The sequence below is a fragment of the Pteropus alecto genome, unplaced genomic scaffold (assembly GCF_000325575.1).
Source record: "Pteropus alecto unplaced genomic scaffold, ASM32557v1 scaffold65, whole genome shotgun sequence".
In the NCBI taxonomy this organism is placed as follows: Eukaryota; Metazoa; Chordata; class Mammalia; order Chiroptera; family Pteropodidae; genus Pteropus; species Pteropus alecto.
This window is the reverse complement of record NW_006439191.1, coordinates 9,258,957-9,266,483: the sequence shown is the minus strand read 5'-3', so window position 1 is coordinate 9,266,483 and position 7,527 is coordinate 9,258,957. Positions and strand designations below refer to the sequence as shown.

Here is a 7,527-nt window from a genome sequence, read left to right as displayed (position 1 = left end):
AAGCAATTAGAATTCTGAAAAGGGCAATCAGTTAATGTGAAGACGGTTGAGAAGTACTTGGGTTAAAACAAAACACTTCTTCCTCAGCCCGTGAAGTTAAATTTGCATGGCGTAGTTGGCGGTTATAAAGCAAACAGCCCCACATATTGTATTTTAAAGTTACAATCAATTATAAAGCACTTGCCCTTAAACTTGAGCCTTTCCGTGCCTGATGGTTGCTGTGAGCCCCGCCCAAAACATGATAAATTAGTGTACAGACTATACTCCTTCTTAATTAAGATGTGAATAATAATCACTAATACGAGATCCAAGAAAATCTCATAAGAAAGCCAGAAAAATCTTATTAAACTTAACTAACTTAAGAGCATGGAATGCTGGAACGAAGTCGAAAATGCTCAAGCCAGAATCCCGGACACCACTGCTGCTCACTAGAATTTTAAGCTTTCGGAGAAGGGGGTAAGGAAGTAAAAAAAATAACAATAATAATACAATTTGGAGCTTAATGTAGGGTTGAAATCTGCATTACAGGGGGACATTTTAACAACCAAATAACACATTTAAATAAATCTCTCCCAGGGACAGCTTTACGATGATGTAATTTTAGTTCTGACAGCCAGTACGGTGGCTCAATCAATGGAGAAGAAGACACAGTCACGTGTCAGATTTCTGTTTCAACAATCTGTTATAGTCATATTTACTGAGATGTGTCACCTTGTCCCTCCCACCTGGATAACCTTCCTTCCCCCCGAGGCACACTCCGTCCCTTGAAGGGACTCTCATGCCAGGTCAAACACTCCGGGGAAACCATGGGAGACTCCTGAGCAGGCATAATGAACGCAGTGTTTCAGGAGGGCGGCGGGGGCGGGCCCCAGTGACCACAGACGCACGAACAGGGTCTGGAGGAATGAAAGTACTGAGTGTCCGCCGTGCTTCTCACTGGACACACAGAATCGTGCTCCGAAACAGTAAATCGCTCGCCTTCCTGCAGAAAGCGTCACGCTCGAAGCGCACACTGCTTGGTAAGGTCAGGGCCCTGACCCCTCAAATGGAGACAACGAACCGGTTTAACTGAACCGACGACTCAGCAAATCCACATAGAATAAGGCATCGTCTCTGGTCCTGGGCCCTGTCCTTCTGCTCCGCCTTCTAAATTCATAAAATACACAGGAACAAAGATAAGCCCAAGCGCTTACTCAGGAAGCCGTTTCATCCACCAGTTTTATAATCCGATTGCTCATGAAGTCACTTATCCTGGATTCGCGAATGTCCTGGAGGTGGCCGGAGCTGAGCAAACAGAAAGCTTCTCTGGGCTGAGTCTCCCAGGGGCACGGTCTCCTCGCCCCTCCTGGTATTTCTCAAAGGGGCGCCAGAATCCAGAGAGAAAGGAGCTCAGGGGCGGTGGGCTGGGCTGGGCCGGGCCTCCAGCTTTGCTTGTTTTCCTCTTCGGGAGTCAGGCTACGATTTTGTTAAAGGTCAGAAATCGGTTTTATTTGGGGGGAGAGTTAAAGGACAGGAGAAGGCGGCCCCCAAAACTGACTCGAACAACAGTAATAAAACAGCATTTTAAAGGAAACAAACCTTTCCGTCCTCCTCCCACGGTCTGGAGAGAACCTCGTTCCACGTGACCCCTGGTGCCTGATTCCCGTTATTTCATTAAAACCTAATAAAATCGAGCTCTTCAGAAGGATTTGACTGATGCTTAATTATTTCTTCGGTTCAGCTGACCATTAATTTCTGAGTGTTTACTAAGGGCAGGCCGCCGGCCAGGCCCTGGAGGTACACACCGACCGGTCCGAAGGAACTGGTTCAACAAATCTAGGGAACCACCAATGAATCGAAGCCGTTAGAACCGCATAGTTACCGCATGTAAGGTACCTAGATACTTAATCAATGCTTCATCGATAAACGAATCAGTAAAAACACAACGTTTGCAACCCATTGTTTTGGGGGAGCCGTCCTCTTTGACTGACTATAGCATTTCATTCTTCAAAGGTCGAATGAGACGAACCATAGGCTCCACGCCCTGTGATGCTTGCTCTGGTCCCTTCTCCCGACAAAGGAGCCTGCAGGACGGGCTGCCTCACATTGGCCCCCACGCTCCTGGCCTCCAGGCCTCCGACTGCCATGCTGCAGGCAGTTGGGCAAGTCTTCCCCTGTCTCCCATGATGCTTTCCCCTCTGACCCCATCTCTCTCTCCGGGAGCCATCTCGCACTCTGTGATTTGGGTAGTGAGGTGTGTTGTTATTTTTGCCTCGATCACCTCGCTCCCACTAGACGATAAGCTGCCTGATGGCAGTGACTAACTCTGTGAGGTTTTCTAAAAAGATACTAAGCTTTATGAATGTTTCCAAAAGAAATTCCGGAGAATTTTTTTTTTTTTTCGTAATCATCCACTCGACAAACAAACTGACTTCCAAATATGCCGCGGGCAGTAGGCTGTATTTCAAATTCCAAAATACCAAGCAATCGGTTGACTATCTTGGTTTGTGTATAAAAGAAAAGCTATAATTTTGTAGAATCAATTTTGCTAAAAAGAACACAAAATAGTACAGCACTCAAAATTCTCCTGTAAATGTTAAGTTCTATAAATTCTTTTAAATTACACTTAACAATCCACTTAAGTTTGGAAAGAAGACGCGGTAGATAATAATTGCTTTTTCCCAGGAATCGGAGATGTAACCGACCCATAACGATGTCTTTTACATTTTATTGTCTGGCAAATATTTTACTTTTTAAAACTTTTTTAACCAAAAAGAGAAAGAGAACATTTGAACCGTTTCTTTTTTTTCCGTTCACGCTCTAGTATCTGTTAAACACCACCAGTAACATGGAAAGGGGGTAAAGGACGCATTACTTCATTGCAAAATGTTATATTAATTAATTCTATGAAATAAAAAGGACATTGTTTCTTGACATTTATTATTAAAGTAAAAGATGACCAAGGCTCATATTCCAAAATGTATTACAGACTGTGCAATGCATTCCAGGAGGCATAGCGCACTCTGAAATCTGCTCATTTATAACATAAAGAAGTCTCTAAAAGAAATCCTACTAATAAAAAGGGCCGTCACTCAATCTGACTGCCAAACGGACTAACTTGGCAAGCAAGCCTGGAACATTTTAAATTTTACAAACGTTATCCTGTTTTAAAAAGTTAATTTGGACTACTTTAAGGAACGTAAAAATAAACCTTGGTTTCACTGAAATCAAGATTAAATCTTACCAGACTTCTAAAATTAACTATCGTAATCAGATTATATAATTAGCATAAAGTATAAAGGCTCTGAGGCTTTGGGGCTGGAGACGCCCCCTTTTCCTCTTGCCGAAGGCAAATGAGTGACCATCTTTTCCACTTGTTCCTTTCTGGAGTTTGATGGGGCGAAGCGTGCAATTTATGAAGAATGAAAAGCAATACTCACTTAAATCAGGATTCCGCAATAGCCTGACTTCTAAAACAATGCTAACGGAATTAACACATGCAGCAAAGGACGACAATGACAGAAGAAGAAGAAAAGGAAGAGGAAGAGGAAGAGGAAGAGGGAGGAGGAGGAGGAGGAGGAGGAGGAGGAGGAGAAAACAAAAAAACAATGGTGAAGAGAAAGGAGACGGACGCTGTTCCGGGCACGGGGCTGTGTGCGAAACGGCCACGTCCCCCCATCTTTACCGAGGCAGAAAGCGAGGCCGAGCGCGCCAAAATCCTCAAACAAGATCTCGAGGCCAGCGAACGGCAGAGCCAGGATTCAAATGTTTTCCGAGGTCTGTGCTCTTACTACGTCAGGATGTGCAGTGAGAAAGAGGGAGGATCAAGGAAAATGTGGGTGACGATGGAGCACCCAGAGTCGCTCCCACGGGCCGGCTGCACTTCTCTGCCTTTGAGAAAAATGTTACTTTTACATTTGTATCTTAGATCCATTTCTAAAAAGCCCAGGCAGTTATATGTCAAATCATCAGATGCTTCTGCCTTCAGATGAACGTGCACGGGGGCTCTGTGGGCTGGGACCGTGGCCTCTAGAAGGTGCTGGAGGACACTGAGCACCTGCCACGACCCTTTAGAACCTCGAGCTTCAGGTTTTTGAAGAAAAGGGATTTTATCTTTTGTCATTTCCTTGGTAGATTTTAAACAAAATACAAGCGATCCAACTCCAATTCACTAGAATAATGTTGACAAAAAAAACGGTATTGGTCAGACCCTGCCGTTATTCCACGTGTTGCTTGTTTCATCTGCTCCCACGGAGGTCTAAAAGGGGTCTCGGGTGCTTTAACAGAGCCCAGGAAGATAGGTCCGTCCAATAAAACGTCCTACGATGATAGAAAGGTTCTACACCTGTGCTGTCTCACCCGGGAGACACTGGTCACGTGTGGGTACTGAGCACCTGAAATGTGCCCCGTGTGACGGAAGACGGAATTTTTAATTATTTTTAATTGAACTGACCCTACTGAACAGCACAGGTCTAAAAAATGCAGTTCAACCTTCTCTTCTTGCAAAAGACATCTGTCGCACAGTGCTAGACAGGTTACGAGTTATATCAGTAAATAGAAGCAAAGGATTATTTAGCTACCAGTAACCTTTCAGCAGTAAGAGAGAAAAAGAGAGGGAAATGAATTTATAGAACTAGAGTCTGCCTTTCCTTCTGAATTCATATGTAAACCTGGCTCATGCCCCGCAGGAGAACGGATATCGAACCTCTGCTCTCCACGGAACACAGCAGCCACTCAGTCACTATTTACTAATCGAAGAAGACGGTCGAGCTAAGGAAGGCTCATGCCGAATCTAGGTGCCTTACCCTATGCATGTGTCCGCCACATCGCTGAGGCCGGAGACCACGTTCGCGGTTTTGACCTCTGTCTCCAGCACTTAACGCCTGGCGAGTGCTCATCAAACACCTGCTACATGAGCGAGTAACTAACCTCGAATGTCTCCATTCATTGCTTCCAAAGCCTTAGGAAAGCCATTTGGGCTGAGTCTGGTAACAGGGCCAAATCAGAGCCTCTGTGGGACCTGTGTCAACGTCCAGGGTTTTGCTATACGGCTGATGAAGTGTCCGAAGTGATTGTGGGTTCAAATTTCCTAGCTAAATATAATAACACAATCATCGGGGGCCTGGACCACTGCAGAGCAGGTGCAGCCAAGGAAGACGCTTCGGAAAATGATGCTCAGAACTGTAGCTTTAGCCCAGGATGTCAGGACTTAACATCGACAATAGGACAAGATCTCCTTATAACCCAAAACAAGATCTCTCATTTCTTACTTAAGAAAAAGAGTTCACATCACAGAAAGAATTACTGTCGTCAGGGGAAACAAAAAGAAAACCTCTGAGAAAAGTGAGCCAGAAATTAGAAAACTAATAAAGAACCGAAGGGGAAAGGAAATACAGGTTACAAAAAATTACACAGTCACGAAGTATGGGGGCGGGGGAGGGGGAGGCACAACGTTGATTTAACCTTTAAGGGGCTGAGCTAACGGGAGGGGGCTCCGCGCCCCGTGCCAAGCCTTCTCGACTCTGAATGGCTGTAATTCCTCCAGGCTGCCACGGGGAACATTCAAAGTGACCATCTGTCTACGAAATCACCTTTGGGGAAATAAAATCGCATTTGGCAGGTACCCAAAACTATCACCGGCTCCCTACCATGATAATGAGTCTGTGGCCTTGCCAAGCTCCGCTGACGAAGCCCTCTGTTACAATCAGGCACATTTCTCTGCAGCACCAAATTAAAAAGTAAGTACAGTTTGGATTAGAAATTTTGTGTGCTATTTTTGGATGCAGAACTCCTTATTAATTGTCAGAAACCATTACCCTTCTCCTTTTAATATGGCAATAAGAAGACCCCCAGATGAATAGTTTGCTTCAACCAGCACACATGGAACGTGACTGGTTCTTGAGAGACGCTGTCCAGGTCTCTCTGCGGGAGAAAGAGCAGATCGTCACCGGGCAGCCTCGCAGACCGCTCGCTGCACTGGGTTCAGGATGGAGACCTCGGTGAAGCTACGTCTGGTGACCATCGAAACGACCCCTTCCTGTCCCTGTTCCCCTTCCTTAAACATCCCTTCGGGTCTGCGCGCTTTTCCCGTCCGACTCTCCCCGACCTTCCGTGTTCCGCCTCAAGAGTCACGGGCTCTCGCCTCCCGGTCAGACCGTCCCGAACCTCTGTCCCCCACTGGGGTCCCTCCCGCCTCCGACTCCTAGAGTTCTTTATCGTTTCTACGGCAAAAAGAAACATCTCTTTATTAGTTTTATACTTACTTTACTCTTTAACTCCTCGGCTGAATGTGACGATCGGGTTTGGGACTTGTGGCTCTAGGCCTTGTCTCACGGTAGAGAGAGATGACTTTTTGCCTTTTTGAGTTCCTTACTATTCTAATGAGTCATGTCAATTAATTAGTCATGTGAATGAACGGCTGCGAGGTCAGAAATGTGCAAACGAAAATGTCAGCAGCTTTAAAACGACATCTGCTTAAACCACTTACTATTTGGTGACAAATGGAATTAAAACAGGATATATTAAATGTGATCCTTGCAGTCATCTTAATTTTATCAATCAGAAGAGTAAGAGAGAATTTTAAAAAGCAGAAAAGCACACGTAGGTGACTGATAGAATGAATCTTTTAGAAAGGTTTATGACAGCTTCAAGAGTCAAGAAGGATGAAAGAACTTGCTGTGTCACCAAAGACAGGGAAAATGAACTACTCAAAGCGGCAAAATCACATGTTTTGTTTGACTCTTTAAAACATTCTCTAGGGTGTAAGTGCTCTACGAACAAACAAAAACGAAAAAAATAAAACCCAGAGGGTCCACTTGTGGCATTTACGCAAAGAGCAATACGAATCGAAAGCACTTAGGATCTGCCATCTGCACACGATTTAACTCTAAGGCCGCCAACCTCTGAGAAACCCCGAAAGCCACGTGAACACCAGAAATCTTTACCAAGTCATGAACGCATCTAAAACGTTAACCGAATAATACTTCATTAAGTATCGAGCTTATCAGTTAAAAAAGCAACATGGGATAAATCACAAAAGGAAGCGAAACAGGTTTAGAGAAAGTTCCTGGTGCAGATCAGCCTCTGAACGTTTGTTCTTACAACGTCCCTAAAAGTGTTGGGTAACTAATAACTGATAACTAATGGAAGGCAGCAACGGGCATCCTTGGTCTCGGAATTTCTTGGCGAGGACAGACTCCCCCGCACCGCCCTGCTCTCCCTCGCCTGGCAGGTACCTCCGTGTCCGCATCTGCTTCTGCGGGAACCTTCCCGGTTTGAGAAAGACGCAGCGCCTGGCTCACAGCACCGTTCTGGAACTACACGCTGGGCTGAGTCTAGACGCCTCGGGGTTCACTCCACGATCCGCTCCATCAGCATCGTTATCCGTGGTGTAACTGGCACACACTACCCCGCGCCCTCGCTCTTTACTGTGCCTGTCCCTCCCCGCCCCCCGGCGCAGGGTCTCCACTCCAACGGGAATTCGCTTCTAGACTCTGGTTCGAGCGACCACCGTTTCTCCCCTGAGTGACTGCGACAGGCCTTCCAACC

The 7,527-nt window shown here is 45.7% G+C and overlaps 1 protein-coding gene across 1 annotated transcript in view; it reads right to left on the bottom strand.

Moving 5' to 3' along the window:
- Nucleotides 1-7,527, bottom strand: part of DISP1 (dispatched RND transporter family member 1) — a 125,837-nt gene that overhangs the window by 33,084 nt on the left and 85,226 nt on the right. The window lies entirely within an intron of this gene.